This window comes from Rhinolophus ferrumequinum, chromosome 13, assembly GCF_004115265.2.
Source record: "Rhinolophus ferrumequinum isolate MPI-CBG mRhiFer1 chromosome 13, mRhiFer1_v1.p, whole genome shotgun sequence".
Classification (NCBI taxonomy): domain Eukaryota; kingdom Metazoa; phylum Chordata; class Mammalia; order Chiroptera; family Rhinolophidae; genus Rhinolophus; species Rhinolophus ferrumequinum.
Window position 1 is genome coordinate 49109435 of NC_046296.1, and position 25620 is coordinate 49135054.

Consider the following 25620-nt stretch of genomic DNA (forward strand, 5'->3'; position numbering starts at 1 on the left):
GGCCAGTTGAACAAAACATTGCAAAATAATGCAGTGTCAATTAAGCACGGACTCATAAGAAGGCTTTGACTCAATCAGGGGCAGGCATGTGTGGAGCTTCTCTTTTTCAAAATCGTCCTACTGGCACTCTGCTCATGTTCATCCACAAGAGAAAAACAATTATGAGCTATTGTAAATGTGAGAGAGAAGCCCGGGGAAAAACTATGGGCTTGCCAACGTGGAAAAACAGTGGCGGGCAGAAAAGAGAACTATAGGAGACTGGTGAAGGGGCCAGAAAGAGAAGGCTGGAAAGATGGAGGGCCAAGTTGAGAAACTTCTAAAAATAATTTTTAAAAAAGAGATTCACAGAAAATAAAAGGGAAAGATGGCAGAAAAACAGGCTGGGCCCCTCTGGGCGCTCTCTTTTCCTGAGTCTGCTTTCCCCTTGTCTAGAATCACTGTCCACAAGCACTAGAAACCATGTGTTCTTATTTTCAGTTCTGAAAAGATAAACAACCATGAAAATCATTTTAGGGTAGTTTTCGAACAGAGGAGAGAAAATTTTCTTTGTATGAAATTCATTAGGAGATTGGGGAAATAGACCAGCGCTAGTGTGGAGGGGAACCAGCCCTGAGCCTTGTCCCCAGGACCACCACCCACCCCATGGCTGGCTTTCAGTCATGGCTTCCTGCATGTGAGCTTTCATCTTCCATAGGAGTCGTTAAGAGCATGTTCACTTTAGCGTTGACTCAACTGAGCAAATCTGCACTGAATATGCTTAACAGCCTTTCTACAGATTCAGAGAACGAGGTGGCCTAGGCAGATTTTCCGAGGCAACGCCAACACTTTGATCTTCTAGGGGCTCTGACATTTGTTCTTGCTGTCTGCACATTCATACGCGCATATCAAAGCTCATAGCAAGATCATGGAACAGCAATCTGAGGCCCCCAAACTTGTCCAAAACTAATAGAGCCGAGATTTACACTTTTGAAATAATAGCATCTCACTAATGCAAGCCAAGAGGCAACCAGCTCACTTGGATTATAAAATACATATTCCATGTGCTGCGGAATAGAGAATAGTGTTTTAGAAACGAATCTGAAGTGTCCCCGGCTTGCTGGCCCTGTCGTGCAGTTTTATGGCCCAAGTTATGATGACTTTTAGTTCCCACGTGGACCTTTAGCCATCACCTCCTCAAAGGTTCTCCCCAGTTAACAAAGCGGTGCTCAGGAACAAGGACCCCTCACTCATTAGCTCTGAGCTCAAGCCACGGTGAGGGGCTGCTGCCCACTCAGGGAGCCTCCCCTGTAAGGCCCGGCTGTTCTCTGTGGTGGTATCTCTGAGCCGTCGGAATGCCAGAGCTAGTCCATGGATCAAGGAGGCTAACATGACCTACATGTGAAATCTTGTCGCCTGGGCCCGGAAGCCACTTGTTTGACCCCAAGCCTCTAAGGCCCTTCATGAACATAGCTCCTGCAGCTGCTGTGCTGAGCTCCTGCACGTGGGGATGCGCTTTCCAACTTGCCAGCTCACCCATCCTCTCTTTCCTATTACCGTCCTGCTTACATAGCCCTTTCCATTTCTGAGTCCTTCATTAAGCCAGGGGATTGGCTGCTGGTGGAACTGCAAGTATCACAGCACGTTATGGAGATGGTTTGGGGGAGGTAGGGAGGCCTCCTCTCCTCTCAGATCCCACTCTGGGAGGAATTGTCTTCTCCAGGGGAGCACTCTCCTCCCAGATTCTTGCAAGACTGATGACTCACTCTGGGTAAGGCTCAGGGGGTAAAAGCATTCATGATGTACATCTAGGTGGAAAGGAGGTGTAGGGGTTGGGAGACATGGCTCTGTGCTTGTCACGATCACCCGACTCTTAGCCTGTCATGGCTGACCGACTTCTAGAGGTCACCTCACCTCTCTAGGCCTTGTCAATAAAATCAGTCTCACTCAGCGGGTATCTTAGGTCCCTTCGAGCTCTAACTGGCCTAAGGATATAATGTTGTGATAGAAAACAAAGTCAATTTTCTACCTTTTGATGAGGAAGATTTATACATTTCAAGGAAGAAATGATAGTTTGCTAAGTCAGGAAAATTTTTACAGCCGTTAAAATAGACACAAGAACCCAAGAGAAATGACTACAACCACACAAAAACTTGTACCCGAATGCTCATAGTGGCGTACCTCTTAAGAGCCAAAAAAGTGGAAACAACCGAAATGTCCACCAACTGGTGAAAAGGTAAACATAATGCCGTAGATCCATACAATGGAATATCATTTGGCATTACAAATAATGAAGCACCGCTACATGCTAGAAAACGGATGAACCTTGAAAACATTATGCTGACACACACATGCACGCACACGCACACACACACACACAAACGAGACACAAAAGGCCACAGCTTGTATGACTCCATTTATATGATATGTTCAGAAAAAGCAAATCAAGAGACAAAGTAAATTAGTGGTAGCCAGAGGCTGCAGGAAGGGGGACATGGGGAGTAAATACTAACGTGTAAGGGGTTTCTTTTGTTTAATTGTCTAGTGGGGATATGCCACTTTCGTTTATTCATCATCAATTGATGGACATTTGTGTTGTTTCTACTTTGGGGCTATTATTAATAATGTTGCTATCACCATTCCTGTACAAGATTTTATATGAACATATGTCTTCGATTGTCTCAAGCACCTAGGAGTGGAATTTCTGGGTCATATGGTAACTTTATGTTTAATTTTTTAAGGAACCGCCAAACTGTTTTCCACAGTGGCTGCACCATGTTATACTCCCAGCTATACATGAGAATTCCAGTCTCGATATCCATGCTAACATTCATTTTCCATGAAAAACATTTATATTATAGCATTTAATGGGTGTGAAATGGTATCTCATGTGGTTGGATTTGCATTTCTTGAATGGCTACTAAGGTAGAGCATCTTATCGTGTATTTATTGATCATTTGTATATAGGAGAAGTGTTTGTTCACATCCTCTGCCCATTTCTTAAATTGGGTTATTTTTCTTTATTGTTGAATTGTTAGAATCCTGTATATATTCTGAATACTAGGCTCTTATCTGGCATAGGATTTGCAAATATTTTTTCCTTTTCTGTAGGTTGTCTTTTCACTTGCTTGATAGTGTCTTTTGACATACAAAAGTTTTTAATTTTGATGGAAGTCCAATTTATCTTTTTTCCTCTGCTTATTCATACTTTTGATATCATGTTTGAAAAACTATTGCCAATTCCAAGATCATAAAGATTTACACCTATGTTTTCTTCTCAGAGTTTTAGAATTTTAGCCCTTACATTTAGCTCTTTCATTCATTTTGAATTAATTTTCACGTATGGCGTGAGGTAGGGTTCCAGGTTCATTTGTTTGCATATGGATAAGCAGTTGTCCCAGGATAATTTGTTGAGAAAAATATTCTTTCCCCATTGAATGGTTTTGACACTCTGGTTGAAAATCAACTGACCATAGAGGTATGAGTTTATTTCTGGATCTCAATTCTATTCCATGGGTTCACATGCCATCGTATGCCAATACTACACTATCTTGATTACAGTAGGTTTTGAAATTGAGGAATATGAGTCTCCAACATTATTCTTCTTTTTCAAGAGTGTTTTGGCTATTCTGGGTTCAAAACTTTTAATACACCTTCCACCCATGTTGTGAATCTAGGTTCTCTCTCTGAAATGCCCCATAAAAAGAAGTAAAGAGAGCAAACAATGTCGGAATACCTTTGCATTTCTACTCTCACTTCTCTGAGTTGGCTACACTACTTTGTCTTAAAATACAAAAGGATCTTTTCTCTTTATCTCTCCACATTTCACTCCGCCATCCTCATGAACTTGTACAATATTTTTCTATTTGCAAAACCCAGAATTTATGTCCATGTAAACATGGTAAAAGTCACCTATATTCCCTTTTTGCCAATGTCATGCTTCCTGAGAAAATTCTGTGATGGTTCTAAAAGGCTGGAATCCCTTAGAGTCTTGTATTTCTCATAAAGAACAAGTGTAGGCCTTTGGCCAATTATTTCCATTTGGGGTTAATGCCTATAAGAAGTTTAACTCTTTCTCGAGAATGAAAACAAACAGCACACAGCAGTCACAAAGTGAAAGCAAGAAGAAAATCAGGCACTTTCCATTTTAAGAGTCAGAGGCAATGCACATTTCTGGAAAACAATAATTAGCTGTTTCTTTTTTCTTTCGCAGTCAAACAAAAAGTTCTTGAACAACGTAGCCTTCGCAGATAAGCTGTTATTCGGTCATAGACCCTGGAGACAATTGTGTGATTGACTTAGGTGCTCAGCAGAACATGAGAGAAACAGAAATGGGTGTTGCTCTCTGTGAACTGATCCTGCAGTCAATGTGCCTGTCCTTTTAGCTTCTGATCAATATAACAAGGGTTTTGACAACTATTATAGAAAAGCATTAGGCAGCACGGACGATCTGAAATAGGAGCACGAGAAGCACTGGCTGCTCTCTGAAAGTTAGATGTTTCACAGCAATATTGGGGGCAATAGCGTTGGTTCTAAGGGCCTTTTCTGCTGTAACTGGCTTCTTTAGAACATGCTGGGAGGCCTCAGACAGCAACCACACAAGAGCAAAGCACAGTCTCAGGCAAGCCTGCTGCTTCAACGGCTCCCTAAATCTTTCCATCCTCGACTACAGAACTCTTCCACGAAAGGAAGAAGTCAAGTTCTGAATGCAAGAGGCACTGAATTTAGGCAGCTGTGAATCCTTTGTCCCTGTTATCCTCCAGAACAGAAACCGCTCTTGAGACATTCTCAGAGATGAAAATAACTTCAGCTGAGGAACATCAATTGGAAGAGACTGGATGTGTTCAGTGGAAGACAAAAAACATTATGACGAACCACAGATCTATAAACCCATAAATGCATGGGATAACGGCTCAGGATAAAAAGTAGTACAGCTTTAACATATAAATATATTCTTCAAATACCAAGCCAAGTGCAAACAGAGACTAACAAGAGATGGGGAATTTAATATTACCTAATATCCTTGGAAGTGGAAAAAAAAAAGGTAACAATGTTACATAGTTGCAACTCCAGTTGTAAGGTTAGGATTGATTTAGAGGGGGGAAAAAGTATATTTTTAGATTCTGTTTCCTAGCGTATTCAATAATATAGCAACCATTGAGATCAAATTTGATGACAAATACTGCTGACCAGGAGAAGCAGCAGGTGGTGTGATGCTAAACATGTCTTGGCTGTGTCTGATTACTAAAATATTCTGGACTAGGAAGAAAGGTGAATAGATGTACCGACCAGGACCTATTTCATAGTAACTATGTAGACCTTGGGTTTGCTGCTGTGTCCATATAAACTTTTCTGCCTGAATTTTTTTTTTTAAATCCTCTTTCTTCCTCCCGGCTCTGACCATACCACAGCGCTTCCTTCAAGTGTGGGGGTGGATTTCCCTCAGAGATGGTGCCCCGCCCCCCATCTTTCCATCCTCTTCCCTACTCAGCTTCAGCCTGAACTCCACCCATGAAAGTTTTCCTTGAGAGTGTGTCTTTCTTTATCCTTTTGAAAAACCACACTTCTGGAGACCAGGTCAAAGAAGTACAACCCCCTAAAAACCAGCCTGCTTGGAAATGACCTTCAACTATGGGTGGCGATCACTGCCAGACACAACATAGCAGATTATTCCTCATCTCCACAAGGGAACATCAGTGTGCAATGGACTAACCACAAGAAGGTCTGCAGAAACCAAGATAAATGTAAACCAAGTGCACCCTAACAAGAACCACAGATTGGCTCTAATGTTACACAGAGAAGGTTCTGGAACATCTCTGCGAATCACTGGCATGTAGTGATGAGGCCTAGGAGGTTTAGATACGGGTGTGTGAAAACACATGGAAGGTCCAGAGCTGTACCGTCCAACACAGTATCCACTCCACTTGTGGCTACTGAACACTTGAAATGTGGCCAGTGTGACAGAGGCACTGAGTTTTACGTTTTATTTAATTTTAATTTTAAAATGGACGCAGTGTAAAATATTTTTCTATTAAACACAAATTGGTTTTGGTAGGACTACATCTGATTGTAACGATTATATCATATAAGATATTCATGCTGTAATGCACATGTCAGCACATACATTATTTCTAGTATTGATTAATAATTTTATAAATATTGTTTACCAGTTGAAACGATAATAGTTTTGATCTGGGGGTTAAATAAAATATTTGTTAAAATTAATTTCACCTCTTTCATTTTAATACCTTAATGTGGCCACTAGAAAGCTTCACATTACGTATGTGGCTGGCATTATGTTTTTATTGGATGGTGCTAGCCCATAGGACAACTGGAGATCCTCAAATGCAGGAACAACTAAGCTGTGGCAGACCCTGCCAGGAGAAGAGGTGGAGAGAGGGGTTACATACACTGGTGTGGCTTTGGTTTTTATCCAAGGGCTTCATTTCTTTCAAACATGGGAAAACTGAAAATGTTTAAAGTTTGATTTTGTGTGTGACAATAATGTTTAAAATGCTCATATATTGCCAACTGGCCTTCTGCGCCTAAAATAAATTCTTAAACTAGGGAATAGAATGACTTTTGCGTACAATGGTCCACAGCAGCTCTGTTTGACCTGCAGCCCAGACTCTCGGGACAACTTGGAGTTATTGTAAAGTTATTGTCCCCCAATGTGGGCCACACACTGTCTGTAGATTGAATAAATAACCTCTGCCTTATACTGGCACTACAATGTTTCAAAGGTGTAGGCATTGCTGTGATGAATAAAATGTAAGTTCACCTTAATGTGTTACTAAGTTCAGAGTAGTTAAGGGGTCACGGTATCGTTTGTCAATCAGCTGCTCGCTCCTGGGTCTGGGAAATGTTGGGTCTTTGCCAGCTCATTTGGTGCCTTTGTGCAAATTAGAGGAAGGCATGCCAGGGAATAAAGTCCTGATTCATCCCAAGGGCATGACCTACACTGACAATATGCTGCTGCCCTGATATATTTTAATATTCAAAACGTTCTTCACACTTGAAAAGGCTTAACTGTGCCCAACAACTATCAAATGAGAAACAGATGTCTCACCTCCAAGGAGCCCTGACCTGGCCATTTTCCAGGGTCCGTGTTCATGCTTATCTGGTGAGGTGTGTCCCCTACCGTCTTGGCCAGGTCCACCATTGGCACGCATGTCTCTATCCCCATGGGGAATGGAAACAGGAGCTTGTGGCCTCATTGCCCAAAAGGTTCTAGAAGGAGCAAAGTAAAGTTGGAAGGAAGTTGGAATCAGGATTCTTTGACCTTTAATCCAGGAATTCACAATGGATGAAAAATTATGCTATTGTTTTGAAATGGGTTGGAATTTATTTAAATTTAGAGCAGGGTTTTTCAACTTTGGTCCTAGGAACATTTTGTTCATTCTTTGTTGTGGGGCTGTCCTGTGCATTATAGGATGTTTAGCAGAATCCCTGGCTTCTAACCCACCAGATGCCAGTAGCACTCCCCTCCCAGTTGTGATAATCAAAAATGTCTCCAGACCCTACCAAATGTCCCCTGGAGGGTAATATTGCCTGCCCCAGTTGAGAACCACTGACTTAGAATATCAAAACATTATTTTTGGCATTAGTTTATTTTCATCATGTACATATCACAGCTGCAAGTACAGGGACTTTGAAATCTGACATATCCGAATTCCAATCTGGCCCACACATTACTAGCTGTGTGACCTGGGGCAAGTTACTTAACATCTCTGCACCTCAATTTCCTCACCTGTAAAATGAGGCAATAACTGCTGTCCTCATAGAGATGTTGAGAGAATTAAGAAGATAAAGCTCCCAATAGATGATTAGTAAATAAATAGCAGCTAGTATACTCCCAAGCCCCTTTCTGTACTGGCCTAATACCGGATATCTGTGCATTTACTCTGCCAAGGCTGCTTACGGTCTCTGTGTTAGTGTGGCTGCTAAAGACCTGGCATCTAAAGTCAGAGCCTAGGGTTCACATGCCAGGTGTAACGTCGAATAAGTTGTTTAACCTCTGAAGATGGTTTTCTCATCTGTTGAGAGAGAGAAAGAAGGAAGGAAGGAAGGAAGGAAGGGAGGGAGGGGTGGATGGAAGGAGGGAGAGAAGGAGGAAGAAAGAAAAAAAATGAAGGGAGGGAGGGAGAAGAAAGAGAGAAAGAGAAAAAGAGAGAAAGAAAGAAAGAGAGACAGAGAGAGAGAGAGAGACAGAGAGAGAAAGAAAGAAAGAAAGAAAGAAAGAAAGAAAGAAAGAAAGAAAGAAAGAAAGAAAGAAAGAAAGAAAGAAAGAAAGAAAAAGAGAGAGGAAGGAAGGAAGGAAGGAAGGAAGGAAGGAAGGAAGGAAGGAAGGAAGGAAGGAAGGAAGGAAGGAAGGAAGGAAGGGAGAGAGAGAAAAGAAAAGAGAGAGAAGGAAAGCCTCCCTTGCATGGCTGAAATCACAATTGCAGAGGCTGAACTTCTTAACCAGTATTAGGTGCTACAAGTCTGCATGTGAATGCAGGAAACCGCAAAGGAGGATGTTTTATAAAATTGCACAAATCATGGTCTTTCTCAGCCTTCCTTATCTACTGGTGCCCCACCCCACCCTGAGGGAATTTGCTGGAACCCCAAAGCCCTCGCACTCGTTTTGTAAATGCCTAAACGGATCACGTCAGTTCCTCCCACCTACCTCTTGGGAATCCTCTTCTTGTTTCTGAAGTTCTTCTCGGTCTCCTTGGGCTGTGCTGTTCCCAGGTCCACTCCGATAACCCCCAGTCTCTTACTGTGGTGAAGCCAGACTTTCTTTCATGCCACAATCATGCTGAAGTGGAGGCAGTGCCCTCCCCTCTCCAGCTTGCGGTCTGATTCAGCCACAGGTTCTCTGTCGAGCCTCAATTTCCTCACCTGTTACATGGGGCGGTTCAAGCCTCCCTTTCTCCAGGAAGCCTCGCCTCACTCAAGACCACAGGTGCTTCTCATTCATGCCACGCTGGGCATTTCTCTATCACTGTGATTCCACCTCACTTTCAAACAAACCTGTTTCTGTTTCTAAACCAATGAACTCCCGTAGGTCAAGGACTATATCCTATTCATATTTATGTCCCATAACGTAGTCCCTGCCACAGGTTAAATCCTCAATAAGGGTTAGTTGAGGGGATGAGTGGGGAGAGTGGGGCATGTGATCACTTTAAACTCTCTGAGTGGGAGAGGGTGGGGTTTTCTTTCCTTCTCACGTTCCTCTTGCCTCCACTCCCATCCCTACCCTTTGCTGGGAAAATATCCTTTGTAAGATGAAGCAGAGACTGAAATCTGTGAAGACAATAACTCATGGATGCTATGCAGAAAAGTGGTTAGTATTTGTAAGATAAACGTGATTTGAGTTGGGGGGTGGTTTCTCTGGGGAGAGCCTATTTTACTGCTGCCCCTTCAGACTGAATGCACTTGGCTGAGAACTGAGGGTTCTGGGAAGGGCAGTCTGAGGGCAAAGGAGACGGTGGGTGAGAAGGGACATCCCAGTTCACGTCCAGGGTGGACTCCATAAGGACTGGCCGTGCCCTGAGGGGAAAGGAAACAAGTATGTGGCACCATCCTTTGCGAGTCTTATAAGCACCTAGGAGTAAGCCTTCCTTTCTGGAAATCACCGTATCTGGAGCTTTCCACCCTCCCAACGAAATAACCTGACATAAGCAAGAGATGACATCCAGCAAACAGATCAGGTTGCTGTTATGGTTTATCCGCGGTGGTTTAGAATTACCAGGGTGTCCTTTGGGTTATCTACCAAGGGAAGGTTTTACTGACACTCTCCAATCCAGGAGGCTTGTTGCACAATTTACAGCTGGGTCCTAACTCACGTGCCTGGGTCCCAAAAATGAGACAGTTTATAACTTCACTGTAGGACAACTGGATGAACTAAAGAGCCTCTGTGTCGGTGTCATGGCAAGGACAGCGGAGTAAGAAACGGATCCTAACATGAACTCTGCCAATAATTTGAGTGTGACCTTTTTTAAGTCACAGCTTTCCCAGACTTTAATTTTCTGACATGTTCAATGGAACTAGTACCGCTGAGTTACTGAGGTCACGGGGCTGTTGTAGAGATAAAATGAGATGTTAGATTGAAAAGGACATGGAAACTGTTAGGTACTGTGCACATCCAACATGCCTTTGTTACCAATTTATTAAATAACTAATGTTTGAGAGCTTCTATTCATTCAATGGACTATATATTAAGTGCCGAATTAAGACAGTTGCCGAAGTGTTGGTGGAGAGCCAAGGGTGGGAAGAGAAAGACAACACGAAAGTGAGAGAGATGTGTTCCTTTGCCTCAAGGATCTCCCTCTGTCCCCAGAGAGATTAAAGCATACACAGCAATGTCTCAGGCAGAATGCGTTAAATACCAAAGAAAACAGGTAAAGCACTTCGGGAGGGCAGCTTGCTTCTCAGTCACAAATGGCAAACACCAAACTCTTAGGAAGCCAGTGGAAGCACATGGATTTGGGGTAGTAAACTCTATTCCCTACAGTTCTTCTTGGGATGTAAGATGGATCCAACATTAGACTAGTTGAGCATGATGGTTTTGTACCTGTTTGCAGCACATTGTGACTAGAAGGTCTGACTGGGAAAAAAAATAAACCCATCTGTTAAGTAGAGATGAAAGTAAGCAAGATCAAGCCCATCACAGACACACATGACACGACCCACGTGACTTTCAGCAACACTTTTCCAGGCTGAACTTAACATAATAGAGACTGTGCTCAAGAAGGGAACAAAGAAAAAGCCATCGGGGAAAAGGGCAGCAGCTGCGTTCAAAATAGCCTGAGCTTTTCCTCTGAGTGCCAGGGAAGATGGTACAGAAGAGTGAGTCTCATCATCTCCATTATGTGGTGCTCACTTACCCTCATGGCACCCACAGTCCTCGTGACTAGCCGGGGCTGCGGTAAGGTGAGAGGGGGAAGACTCCCAGCATCCTACCACACGTACTTGGCATAGCCCCGTCATTTCAGATCAGGGCTTCTCACCATTTCCCAGTGATCGAACGTTGACTCCAGGCTTGGACATTTGGGTCAAGAACATTTGTTCCATAAGTTCCTCCCTGAGTTTTCCTTTGCTGAGTTTCAACTTTTAATTTTGATCTAGTCTCCGAAGCCCTAACCCATGCTCCCTGTCTGGTGTGCTCAGGACCATTATGGATGGAAGTCCTACGCATCCCTCTGTCAGTCAAGCTATTATCAGGGACTGTTGCATCCTAATCAACTGCGGGAATAAAGCTGAGCACATATGTGGTCCTTTCCAGCTTTCCCTCAATTAGTTCAAGGGAACACCCTTTTGTTCTAAAGTAGTATCAGCCTGGACCCAGCCTTCCACATGGCTTTTGAAGCATGCCCCATGGGTCTATGTTATTCTCTTCCTCGTTCTCATTTATATTGCCTGCTCCATAGTTCTTGCCTCTAGTATAGTACCTAGAAAACTGGTAGAGGTTGCACATATTCATATGCACCAAAACCCCAGACTTCTCATTCAGATTGAAAGAAAGAACCTCAATTTTTGCTATATTAGTTTCCTATAGCTGCTGTATCAAATTACCACACACTTGGTGGCTGCACAGTCCGAATCTAAAACCAGCACACCGGGCCAAATCAAGGTATCCGTAGGACCGCACTCCCCCTGGAGGATCTACGGGAGAATTCTTTTCCTGGCCTTTTCCAGTTTCTAGAGCCGCATTCCTTGCATTCCTTGGCTTTGGGCCCTATGCTCAATCTTCAAAACCAGCAGTGTGGCATCATAGCTCAATGTCACATTTTCTTCTTCTTCTGCGTCCAATATCCCTATGCTTCCCTCTTATAAGGACACTTGTGATTGAATTTAGGGGCCACCAGATAATCCAGGATAATCTCCCCATTTCAAAAGCCTTAACGTAATCCTATCTGCAAGGTCTCCTTCGACCCAGTCTCAGGAGGACCCAGTCTGAGGGAGGTGCTACACCCTCCACACTAGCTCAGGATTGGACTTGTGCGAACAGCCCCTTCAGGTAGCCCGGACTCCAAAACTGAAAGATACTCCTCTCAAGGACTCTTTTCTTCCAGTATTCCTTGCTTCTCCATAACCATACTAGTCGCTTATGGACAAGGCAGGATTTTCACAGCTGTATGAAATCCGTATTTCATAATTCTGGTTACCAACAGTGGGCAGCTTGGAGATTAACACATTATCAGTGAGCATTGGAGAGCTCCAACTGCCTCTCTTCAGAGGCTGAGTTCGTCTGGGCTCCTTGTTTACATCCCTGCACATTGCTAGGGACTCAGCATCGTTTTAAATCAAAGCACAGTGATACATCTACACATGGCATAAGATGCTAAGGCAAAATGACTGGTTTATTAGACAAGCTAACAGTTACACATTCAAGAGAATTTGGGTCTTCAATGTTGTGCCCATGGGAGATCATACTCGTACACAGATGCAGCTGCCATTGCACAAATCATTCTTTGGAACACCTCTTTGGGAAGAATCTTCAAAAGCCTGTGGCGTACTCTGTTTAATAACCCAGTGGTGGCAAGTCTTCATCCATTGAGAGTGAATTTTATTTTGAAGAAGAACCATGTTATTCAGATCCAAAGGTCATGATCAATTTGTAGGTGAAATAGCTAAATTCTGAAAATAAGGTACATATAAAAGTGCTTTTCCTCAGTTGCTCCAACTGTTTTTAAATGTGCTCCCAAGGTGTTACGTACAATGACCAAATTATTGTGAATAAGATCATAGCCTACCAAAGTGACTTCTTTGAAGAATAATTTATGATTAGTGTTTTATAGGTTATAAAGGGGCTATCACGTACATATTCTATGAAATAGAAAGTGGAAATAACTTTTTAAGACTAATTGTCATTAAATTAAAGAAATAAGAGGTTCACAGACTGTGTTTTCACAAGATCTTACATCTGGTAAGTGGCAGAGCCAAGATTCAGGTTTCAGTCTTCTTCAAATCCCAAATCCAGTGGTCTTACCATTCAGCCAGGAAGGCAGTGATACGGCCCTTTTGTTTCCACTGTCCCCAACCATGTTCATGGCAGACCTTGATATTAGATGAAGGCGCCCTTTCCTGCTGAGCTAGATTCAGCCCCAGAATCCCCAATTCATCTCCTCAGGGAGTCAAATCAATGAACTGCTGTTGAAATTCAACTTATTGTGTCTTTGGCATTATACCTTATTGAAGAGGCCAGCACTGATTTGAATATACAATTTCTGATATGTTTGTTTAAAAATTAGAGTCCGCATTTGATCGCTGCATAATATGCCAGTTAATATCGTGGCTCTTGGAATTTGTTCCAGGCCATGAAACCTTAGGATTGCTGGGGACATAATATCTCTAGGTGTTCAAATCACTCATAGTCCTCTTCAAAGATCTTCTAAAGAGTTATACAAACCTGCCCACACAAACAGATACATCTCTGAAGATATTTTTGTCTCCCCAGGCTGTCTCATTATGTCTCCAGTTGGCGCGCTCAGGAGCCACAGCCCAGCATGAGAGCAGCACCTTATAAAATGGAGTAACTACCTGGCTTCTGGCAAGTGTAGACTGTGCTTGCTTCCATATGCACACGTTTGTTTAAGTTACGTTGTTTTGTTTTTAAATTTGAGTTTAGCAAAGCAATCTGATAGGTTTGCTGATGAACTTCCTTAGGTCTTGATTGAGGTTGATTTGAATTTTCCAACTGCCAAATACTTATTTTGACTTCGGGCTTTTAACAACAAATTGGTGTTTTTCAAAAGATACCTGGGGACTTCTGCATCAGAATCATCTTGGGAACTTTTTAGTACCCTAGATATTATCTGGTGTCTGGTGGTATTTCTCACGAATATGAATTTTGGCCAATTTAAGGTGGTTAAAGAACCACTGCAGGTTCTACTTCCAATTAAAATGTAGACAATTATGAGAAATTGTTGCTCTTGCCAAGGGGAAAAATATATCTGTATCTATATCTATATCCATATCCATATCTATCTCTTTAATTCTTTAAAGCCAGTGAAGAACTATGGACGTAAAGAAGGGTGGATGAACTAAATTCATGAAAATGCTGCATACAGAAAAATAAAGCATCTGAGAATATGAAGACAAGTCAATATAAATGATCTACACAGAAACATGAAAGGAAAAAAAAGATTAAAAACAAAAATATTAGAAACTCAGGGGATAATATCAAATAATCTAATATACATGGGATTGGAGTCCCAGAAGGCAAGGAGAGGAAAAACTGGGTAAAAGAATTATTTGAAGATTTAGTCAAGAAATTTCCAAATTAATAAAAGACATTAAACCACAGATGCAAGAAATGCAGCAAATCCCAAGCTTTATATGAATACAAACATCACTCGTAGGCACAGTACAATCAGTGAAAATCAAAGACAGAAGAAAAATGTGTAAAACAAGCCAGAGGGGGAAAGAGACACTTCATATTTGGGGAAAAGCGGGGAGAAGAGACACAAATGACAGCTGACTTCTACACAGAAATAATAGAATCCAGAAGATAATGGAATAACATTATTAAAGTGATGAAAGAAACAGTAACAAATGTCAACCTAGAATTTTACATCCAGTGAAAATGCATCTCAAAATGAGGGAGAAATGAAAGACACTGTCAAACAAACAAAATCTGAGAGAATGTGTTACCAACAGATCCAAAGTACAAGGAATAAGCCATGTTATTTACATCACTACAATCTCTAGAGGTTTTTGGTAGCTAAAGGAAGTAACCCCAGATGGAAGACTGAACCTATAGGAAGGAATGAAAAGCACTGGAAAAAGTCAATATGTGGGTAAATGTAAAAAATTATATTTAATTTTTTTTTAATTTTTAAAAGATGTTTGAATGTTTACATAAAAAATAATAGCAAATATTGTGGGATTTATAACATATGTAGAAGTAAAACACATGACAAAACGGCACTAAGGAATGGAGGGGTAAAATGAAATTATAGTGTTTTAAGTGGGCAGATGCCAATAAATTATAGTGTTTATTGCTTTGTCCATAATCGTATATTTATAATATTTATTCAATGCTATAATATTTATTCAATGCAGACAATGATATATTAAGGTTGCATATTGAAATCACCAGAGAGGCCATTTAAAAAAATAAAACAAAGAGGCGCAGATAAGAATCAAGAGCGGAGATAAAAGGAATATGAAATAATAATCAATCTAAGAGAAGGCAGGAAGGAAGGAACTAACAACACATGGAACAAATATAAAACAAAGCAAGATGATTCATAAACCAAACCTATCAGAAATTGTATCAAATATAGAGACTAAACATTTCAATAAAAAAGTAGAGATTTTTAGACAGGCTAAAAAAGTGACAGCCATCAGTAGGCTGTTTAGAAGACATGCACTTTATTCTGCTGTTTTGGGGAGGAATGATGATAGTTTTGTTCAAGTCTTCTCTATCTTCATTTATCTTCTGTATTTTTATGGATTTCCTTTTTTCTATTTGTTTTATCAGTTACTGAGAAAATAGTGTTGAAATCCCCAACTAAAAGTGTCTATTTCTCTATTGTTCTTTAAATTCTGTTTTTGTTTTACCTATTTAAAAGCTCTGTTATTGCACATTAAGGATTGTAATGTCCTCTGGATGAATTGACTTCCTTATTATTATGAAACATTCCTCTTTATCTCTGGTAATATTCCTTGTTGTGAACTTGACTTTGTCTAATATTGATGTATCTACTCCAGCTTCCTTTTATTTAGTGTTCAACTGCCAAATGTGCTGCCATCTTTTTATTTTAATCTATTCTTTATTTAAAGTGGTTTCTTATATACACAGCATATACTGGGTCTTGCTTTATTTTAAAAATTCAATCTGACAATATCTGGCTTTTAATTGAAGTATTTACACATTTACAATTAATATAATTATCTATATGGTTGGATGTAAATCCATCATTTGCTATTTTTCTATTTATCCCGTTTTTACTTTGTATTATTTTTCCTCTTTGTAACTTTTTTGGGGGGGAGGTATCATTGCTGTTCTACCTGCTTGATTATTTTATTTTTATTAAAATTTAAATTTTGTAATAGTTTTAGATTTCTAAAACAGTTGCAAAACAGTACAGGGAGTTCTGGTATACCGGATCCCCAGTTTCCCTTACTGTTAACATATTACTTTTATATGATACATTTATTATTACTAATGAACCAATATTGATACACGATTAATTATGGCTCATAGTTTATTCAGCTTTCCTTAGTTTTTACTTAATATCTCTTTTCTGTTTCAGGACCCAATCCAGGATACCATGTTACCGTTAGTTGTAATGTCTCCTTAGGCTCCTCTTGGCTCTGACAGTTTCTCAGACTTTCCTTGTTTGGATAACCTTGACAGTTTTGTGGAGTATCGGTCAGATATTTCATAGAATGTCCCTTAATTGGGGTTTGTCTGATATTTTTCTCATGGTTCGACTGGGGTTATGGGTTTTTTGAAGGGAAGAGTGGTTACCAGAGGGTAAAAGGGGTGGGGGGTGGGAGATGAGGGTAAGGGGGATCAAATATATGGTGATGGAAGGAGAACTGACTCTGGGTGGTGAACACACAATGTAATTTATAGATGATGTGATACAGAATTGTACAACTGAAATCTATGTAATTTTACTAACAATTGTCACCCCAATACGTTAAAATATATATGTGTGTGTGTATATATATATACACATATATATATAAAAAGTGCAATTCTCATGACATCATATCAAGGGTACATACTATCCTGATGATTTATTCCTGTTGATGTTAACTTTGATCACCTGACTGAGATGGTTTTGTCAGGCTTCTGTACTGTAAGATTACTGTCTTCTTCCCACTTTCCATCCTGGACTCTTTGGGAGGAAGTCATTCTACACACCCCACACTCATGGGGTAAGGAGTTATATTCCCTCTCCTTGAGAGGAGAGTATCTACACAAATTATTTAGAATTCTTCTGTAGCGGAGATTTGTCTCTTCACCCCTATTCATTTATTTATTCCATCATTTATATGAGTATAGACTCATATTTTAGGTTATAATCTAGTACTCTACTATATTATTTATTTTATTGCTCAAATTATTCCAGCTTTGGTCATTGGGAACCTTTTCATTTGGCTCCTGTGTCCCTTGGACACACCTCCTCATCATTTCTTTGTTAGCACTTTCTAACTCCCTGGCACTAAAGGCTCCCCCCTGCTATGTCAGCTGCCCAGTCCTAGAGTCAGTCATTTCTCCCAGGAGCCTTGGTTGCTTTTCTTGGAGAAAGGTTTTAGAAACCAAAATCTGGGCATCCACTGCGCTGGCTGCAACTGAATGTTGTTGCTTCTAAGCCCTCCTCATCTGACAGAGCAAGGAAATGTTTGTGGTACACTAACCTGTCATCTGCACATAGCTGCCAATTTTCCATACGGAACCATCTGGACCTACAGTAAGCTAAACATGAGTTCGTACCGACGTCTCCAACACTAATCCAGTAGCGCATGTTCATTCTAACCTTCTCCCTTAAGAGCACCTCTCTTAAAATGTTATTACCTGTTCTGGTCACATCCTCCCTCTTTCCCCTAAACGATCCCACTTAGAAATGTTTCACCTTAACCTTTATAAGACCCCCATTCCTGGGCCAATATTATACATTTGCTCAATAAAGTCACTCTCTACCCTAAAATGTCTTGGCTTAAATATTTAAAATCTGGAAAATCTACACAGTAAAGTACCAGATAACTGCTGTGTTGACTTCTGGTTCTACCATTTGCCTATTGAGTGAGTCTTAGGAGGCACATTTAATTGCTCAGGACCTCAATTTCTTGACCTATAAAAGGGGTACTGGTTTGCTGCGGGGACCAAATATATATGGGGGTAAATACGACTTTATAAAATAAAAAGCACTGAAAATAGATATGGAATTACAGTGCCTTTTGATCAAGCTCTTAACACCATGCCTGGCATTAGGAGGAAAGTATAAACACTGTTTCATTTAACCCTCAAAATGGAATACTTTTTATTATGCCCATTTTACAAATGAGGAAACTGAGAAATTAAGAGCTTGGTAGTATAGTAGTAATGATAATAAATAGTACTTCCTGAGAGTTTACTATGGGTTTGGCACTGTTCTAAGCACTTTCCACATATTCATTAATTTAATCTTCACAGCAACCTAAGGAAGAATTCTCTGTTTTACAGTAGAAGAAACTGAAGCACAGAACATATTCCACAGCTAGTAAATGAAAGGGTCGGCATTCGAACCCAGGTCTCTCTCTCTGTCTGTCTCTCTGTCTCTCTGTCTCTCTGTCTCTCTGTCTCTCTCTCTCTCTCTCTCTCTCTCTCTCTCTCTCTCTCTCTCTCTCTCTCTCTCTCTCTCTCTCTCTCTCCTGATGTCTCTTAACTAGTAAATTAAACCACCTCTACCATTACTCATTCTTTTGGCAAATATTTATTGAGAATTTACTGCATATTCTTCATTGGTCTAGGCACTGCCGGTCCAGTAGTGAATGAGAAACGTTCAGTCGATGTTACTGTGTTAACATGTAAATGTGTCTCCTACTTAGAACAACCTCTTCCATTTACGACCACTTTTGAGGAGAGATTTTTGTCCATGAGGCACTATGCCAGTAGCGCTCTATGAAACACAGTATTACTATATTTTCACTTGGTCGTATTGATTTGCTGGTTGTTTTGTCTCAGAAAGCAGAAAACAGTGACTGAAGGTGGATGTGTCCTCCTCGAGAACCGGAGTGGATCTGTTCGCCATTACACACTCCTGTCTCCCTTTCATAGTACCTCCCAGCCTTTGCAGCCTCAGCTGTCCTCAGTGACAGCTGGTTCCAGCAACTCCTCATTGCAGAGTCAGGTCCTGGGACCCCCCTAACGAATATATACTTTCTCAGCCAAGACTGGGGTGAAACAGACCCCAAGACACTGTTGTGAATGGATGTGATGCTCAGAGCTGCTGCGGGATGGGGCCAACACAGAGAAGAGGACAAATCCAGAACTCCACAGAGCAGGGCAGCCACTGCCCTGGTGTGCCTTGGGTGGAGCGTGCTACTGTAAGACTTGCTGGGCAACATCATAAGTAAGTCCCTTCATGGCTTACGCCATCCTGAGTGGGGTCTGCGGTGACTTGCAACTATAAGCAGCCTCACTCATACAGCACCCCCAAAGCCCCTTTGGTTTCAAGAACATGTATGCCTGGGAATCTTTGCTATAAACCACCCTGTTTCCCAGAGGCCCTAGCCAAGGAATTTTTCCACAAACCAATGAAATTCTCAGTCTTTGTGATCAAATGCCCTCTCTCTGCCCTCTTCTTTTCCTTACCTTTATCCCCTTAGACAACTACTCAAAGACACTTGGTACATTGAAATCGCTCTAGCATTACCAAAAGCTGCGTGAAGACACTTGAAGAAAAATAATGCTTTAAACTAAAGCATGTTTCCTAGTGTTATTGAATAATAGAAAAATAGGACTTACTGAGCCATCTATCCCCACTGCGTCATTCATCGCCTGGCTGCTTTGGTGAGTGCCAAAGTGCTTTTGGGGGCCTCCTGAGCACGTCTTTCCTTTCCATGCCTTTCCTTGATTGCATTCAGAAGGACTAAAAACAAACAAGGGCATCTTAATTACTAAAGGTTATTCATAATTTGGTCCAAAGCCTCAAAGCTCGAAAGAATCAGAACAATTTGTCTTCTGAATACACTCACCATAGTTTCTCAACCAGCCAACGTGGTCTTTAGTATTTGTTGAAAATGTTCTTTCACTGTAAGCTGTAGTGTCTCTGGAGCAATGTGATGAGATCGTCCTGCAGGCTGGATGCAATAATTGAGTCTTTTTTAAGAGATGTGCAGATAAGACTGCTGGGGAGTTTTGAAGCAACTTTATTCCAGGAAGCCCAGCCAAATTCCAAACTAATATAATGTTGAAATTTCTTTTGCCTACCCCAGAAGGATGATGTCCCCTGCTTTGTCAGTTCTATAAATTATATTTATTCATTTTTGTCATAGCAGGTCCAGAAGAGTACAGAGAATGACAACACCAACACCCATTTAGTAGTAGTCATAATGATTTAACAAATGCTAACATTTTGCCATATCTTTGTCACATATAATTACAATGATAGATTTCGCCATTTGATTCATGAAATAAATTGTTAAGTTAAACCAATAGTCCCATTTCCATTTTTCTCTTTAAGGGACATTTACAATTAACCTTTCAGTTCTGAGCTTTTTGCAACCATGGCTTTAAAATAGAAGAGATAGGTTCAGGAATTGACCATAAATACTCCAAACAGAACTTTCAGCAGGGCTTCACTTCTACTTGGCACGAGCTGTGGCTGGTGAGGGAGTCAGCGTGGGACATTAATATGGGATATTTGGGAAGAGATAAATGTTCTGTAAGCGCTACAATGCATAGATCTGAAGATCACATGCTTCAGGAAGACTGAAAGTCTAAAGTTGTTCAGGCTGTTTTGTTGATTTCCCTTCACGCATACGTATCCCAAGCTTTCATTTTTCAAGTACCTTCCTTTTAAATAACATCCATACACAATCTGAACTGCAGAAGTCTGGAAACTAAGCTCCTATTTGTCGCCCTATTTAACTCGCACAATCACATCTAACCACTGCGGGTCTTGAATAACTTCTCCTTTCTTCCATATCTGAACATAATAAAGTTCCCTTCAGCTCCCATGCCTGCCATACAGTTCTGGTGAAATTTCTTTCGAAAGCATTTATAGGTTTTTGTAGCTTTCCCCTGGTTTACAATCATCCTAGAATAAAAGCAGAGTTCAAAAATGGGTTAAGGACAATACGTTGACAGATACACACATATCAAACAATAGTCTTCACTCCCAGGCAAGAACAAAACAAACAAGTTATTGCTTATTGATCTCACTTTAAAGCAAAATCATATATTTTTTTCCTCTTTCTGCTTAATTATTGCATCTTGGAGAAGCTTAGAAAATTAGAAATCAAGTTCTGGAAATAGACAGTGGTAATGGTTACACAATATTGTGCATGTACTTAATGCCTCTGAATTGTACATTTGAAAATGATTAAATGGTAAATTGTATGTTATGTACGTTTTACTACAAATTTTTAAAGGTAGATTTTATAAAATATTTAAAGAACAGGTGAATAACAGGTCAAATGAAATTGTAAAAAGCTAACCTTTTATCATGCCTTTTGGGCAAACAGAAAGCACTTTCAGGATTGACAAGATGCAAATCCAGCATTTACAAGTACATGTGTAGTTCTATCTCTCCAACACTCTATAGACTGAGATACACTCATGTTTTTTGCTTCCTAAACCAAGAAAAGAGCAGGATATCTGATGATTAAAACTATAAGTGATTCCAAATTTCAAATACGGTTTTACTCTGCTTCTGGACAGGACCCTCTACTGTTTTCTCCTAACTAGACATCTCTAGTCACAGTCATCTGGTCACCCAAGTCCACACGGCATTATTTGATATTAAACAAAAATATTATTTTAATCTGCGTGAGATCATACTTGTTTACTTTGATATGTTTTTCTATTGGCACATTGTGTAGATCAAGTTACTGTGGAAAAGCCCTAACAAAGCGGTATGTGCGTTGTGTTAAACATTTAGCATCTGTTTCCAAAACTCCACTAGACAGGGACTCAAGAAAGGTAATAGGTGACCCCGTTCATTTTATGATAATGACCTGTTGCCTGGGAAATGTGTGCCTTATGTGGCCCAGAAATATCTGACCACAACCAAAGAGAAAAACAAGCCATTAGAATTGCTCCTTGACATGGCCTTAGTTTACAACCAGCCAGTATATGATGAAAGTTTATGCTCCTTTTCCACATAAGTTAATTTTCCAACTGAAAATTGCTCCCAGGTGTCCTGACCCAGATGTGTTGGCAGCCCATGCTGTGAGGGCCATTTTACAGGTGACGAAGCCCGCAGACAATAAAGTTTACACAACTTGTATACAGCTGGTCTCCCATAGACCTTTGGACCCCTAACACTGCCCCCTCCAAAAAAAGAGAAAAAAAGTGGTAGGGTTCTGACACTTCACTTGGGGCACAGTTAAAAGGGGGATTTCAGTGCTGCAGGCCCAAGTTTATGTAGGACCCGGACTTACGAACAAGAGTAAGATGAATTACCCAAAGTTCCCCTTCCCCTCCAGCGTTCAGCTTGATTTAACTGAAAGTAGCTCTGGACCAGTAAGAAAATGATCAGAACCTGTCCCTAAGATCTGGCTTCCAAGAGAGGTAAGTCGTGATATATACACTGCTGATCCCACTGAGTTGCCATTCATGTTTTCCGCTTTACGTTGTCCCGTGATAGACTGTACCAATTTTACTCTTTCCTTCACATTTAAATGAAAGGTCATTTATCCTACGTAGAAGTTGTTCTAAAATTAGTGCAATATTATGTTACATCAGGAAGTTATAGGATGAAAATCAGGGTGATTATACATCCAGGTTATTTTCAGGACAGTTTTAGGCAGTTTAGCATATATCAGATGCTTCATTAAAAAATAAAACACTATTAACAACAGTGGAATTAAACACACTGGGATGGGGTTAGTAGACCTCCACAGGACATTCCCAGCCTCCACCAGTCTCGAATACTAGAGGCGAGACACATGCGCAGTAACCTGGGTTCTCACCTTTCCTCCTGGTAAAATCCGAAGGATGACCAGCAATATCCTTCTGTCTTCTCCCAGCTGTTCCCTGAGAAGGCGCAACTAACACCACCTTTGAAGAACAGCACGATAAAATACAGTGTACCCAGCCACCAGCTCCTAGGCTCTCGGTGGTAATGAGAGGTCCTGCTGCCTGCCACCTGTCACTAGTCCCTACTGCAGCCTGGGAGGGCCTGGCCACACATCAGAAGGATCAGTGGGAAATGTGAGAAAGTATAGCGGAGGTGTAGGTGAAATAACGTGCAGGAAATGGAAGCTGAGTAGCCCCATTCTAGAGTGTCCTGACCATAGTTTGAAAACTCTTGCTCAGAGGTTTTGTCATTTTCTATATTTTTGTCATTTTCTCCAACTATTACTTATTGGACTGTTGGGTAACACATTTTTCTTTTGCCATAAACCCTTTTGACAGCTATCGTCTTGAAAAGATCAAAATATATTTTTAGGGAAAAATTAAAATATTGCAGTTGTAGGTGAATGTACAACTTGCATAAGATATTTGTTGACATCTAGCATCCCTTGTGGGGATGTCATAATGATACTACCGGCCACATGAAAAACAGAAAAAACACAAATTTGGTGAAGAAGCATCAACATTTACTTCAAAAATTAGTTGTGACTTTAAGTAGACCCTGCTCAAAGGTGATGATTTAACGCAGCAGCTGTACCAGGTGCGTTTTCATATCACTCTGTGAGACTTAATTTTTCATTTAGATACAATGATGGTTCTTCTAATTGTTTCAATTTAGTTCAATTCCACATTTTTTTGTGCATGCTTGACAAATGAAGTGTTAGCTGCTAATTAGTCTCCTTTGGCAGAAGTAAAACTATGGAAACAGTGATATGACAGCAGCTTTATATCAGGGTCATCAAATGTTTCAAATGAGAAATTCGTTGATTCTAATACTGGCTGATTTTTAAAAAACCAAATTCATGGAACAAAATTAAACTTTTGGAAAGTTAACTCTGTGAAAAGTTAAAAATCTGACATTATGCTGATTGCTATTATAAATCCAGTTGAAAAGTTCATCATTGAAGAAGAATTGTGTTTTTGAGGTGATAAATTTTGGTGGCCAGAATCATGGTAGAAACAATATTGTTACTAAATTAAGAACCTGGGAGCAGAAATGTATTTGGAATGCGTAGTGGAACATATATAATTGGTAGTTTTCTCCAAACACGCTCTGGTGGTCTACCAATGAAAATGGAAGCCGTGTTTATACACACACACACACACACACACACACACACACACACACACACACAGAGTAACTGAATCACAAAACTCTCCTTCCTGTCTACCAATTGACTTAGAATATCTGAGCCTTTATGATAAACTATTTTGTTAAAATTAACCTAAGTGTCCTACAGTGCTCTGAATTTTAGTTGTATTTTGTTCAAAATTATTTGGAAGTCATCAAAGTATTGAGTGAATGGAATTTTTCTAAATTCTGCTTTTAAGCTTGAAGCCTTTAGAAAATTGCAATTATTGAAAGCCAAGCTGACAAACAGGCAGGGTCTAGTGAAAACTGAAAATGCAGAGTCCCTTCTTAAAAAATTAAGAATTTCAAGATGGCAGTAGTAGGGCAGAAAACCAAGTGTGGAGCTCTTGTAAGCACTGGGTTCTGTGCCACTACACAAGTCACAAGCCCATGGAGCCAGCTCTGCGAACAAGAAGACATTGAAATGTGTCTTGTAAAAGTGGGGTGGGGTGGGTTACAATGAGTGCTCTAATGAAATATAAGATTTAATTTTGAAATTCTATAATTGTGCCCTGGATGATCTCAACCTGTGAGAAGAATATTTTGATGGAGTTCCTATTTTTATTTAGATAAATTTAGATTCTGTCCCAGAATAGGATGTAATTGAGAAGGGCTACAATTTTGAGTCCTCTAAATTTGGGGAACCATTCAAAAGAATCATAAATACAGACAACTTATTTGACAAGTTATCATAAAAATATTTGTCAAAGAAAGGTGACCTGAAGAGAGGCCAAAATTACCTGAGAAAATATTTGTAATGAATTATTTAGAAATTTCAATATTTTTAAAAATTAGAATTAAGATTAAATAAACCATTATTTAACAGAATTGCTCTCAGCTTACCAAGTACATGAACATCTGTAGAGAGAATATTTTCTCAGTTAAATATATTGTGGTCTATAAAGAAGTCAATGGAAATATCAGCAATTTCAAATTTATTAAGCCCAAAACACAGTTTTGTGGGGAGAAATTTTTTTAAATAATAAAACTATTGGAAAATGCATTCTACAGAAAATATCATGACAAGTAGGCTAAGAAACTGATTAAAGTACAGAAATATGTATCAAGAATAATTGTTCTGCGTAAGTTTTTTAACGTTGAGATCATCAGCATAAAGAAAACTTTCAAATTTGCTTTAACATACACAGATATGTGTTCTTCTATTTCTTCAAAAGAATTTTATATTTGAAAGTGGTTCCTGAATAGAACCATTTTATGGGTCCACCAATATAAGAAACCAGTTTGTTGGTCAATAAGTAAATCTTATCATTCTCATTGTTTTTATGCCCCCTCTCATTGTCAAACTATCTTGATTTGGATGACATATTATATGGTTACCCTGGTAATGAAAACAACAATCACCATTTATTAAGCACCTGGGGTGAGCCCAACACTTTTCAGGCATTAGCTCATCTGATGCGTAAAACAAGCCGGTGAGAGGTAGTGTTGGATCAACCAATTTCACCGCTGAGAAAACTGCCTTAAGGTGGTTTGGCCACTTCTCTAAGGTCGCGTCGCTGGGAAAGTATCTGCGCCCAGGCCTCCCGACTCCCAGACCAGTGCACTTTCACCCAGCCATTAGATGAGTTCACTACAAATTCTGCTTGTAAAAGGACAATTGCCCAGTGAAGTTTCCAGGAACGAACCCAGATCTCTGATGTAACCGTCAAAATCCTGCTGCCTCTAACGTGACTTATTTGTGGGGCTCATCGCTGCTGATTAGCTC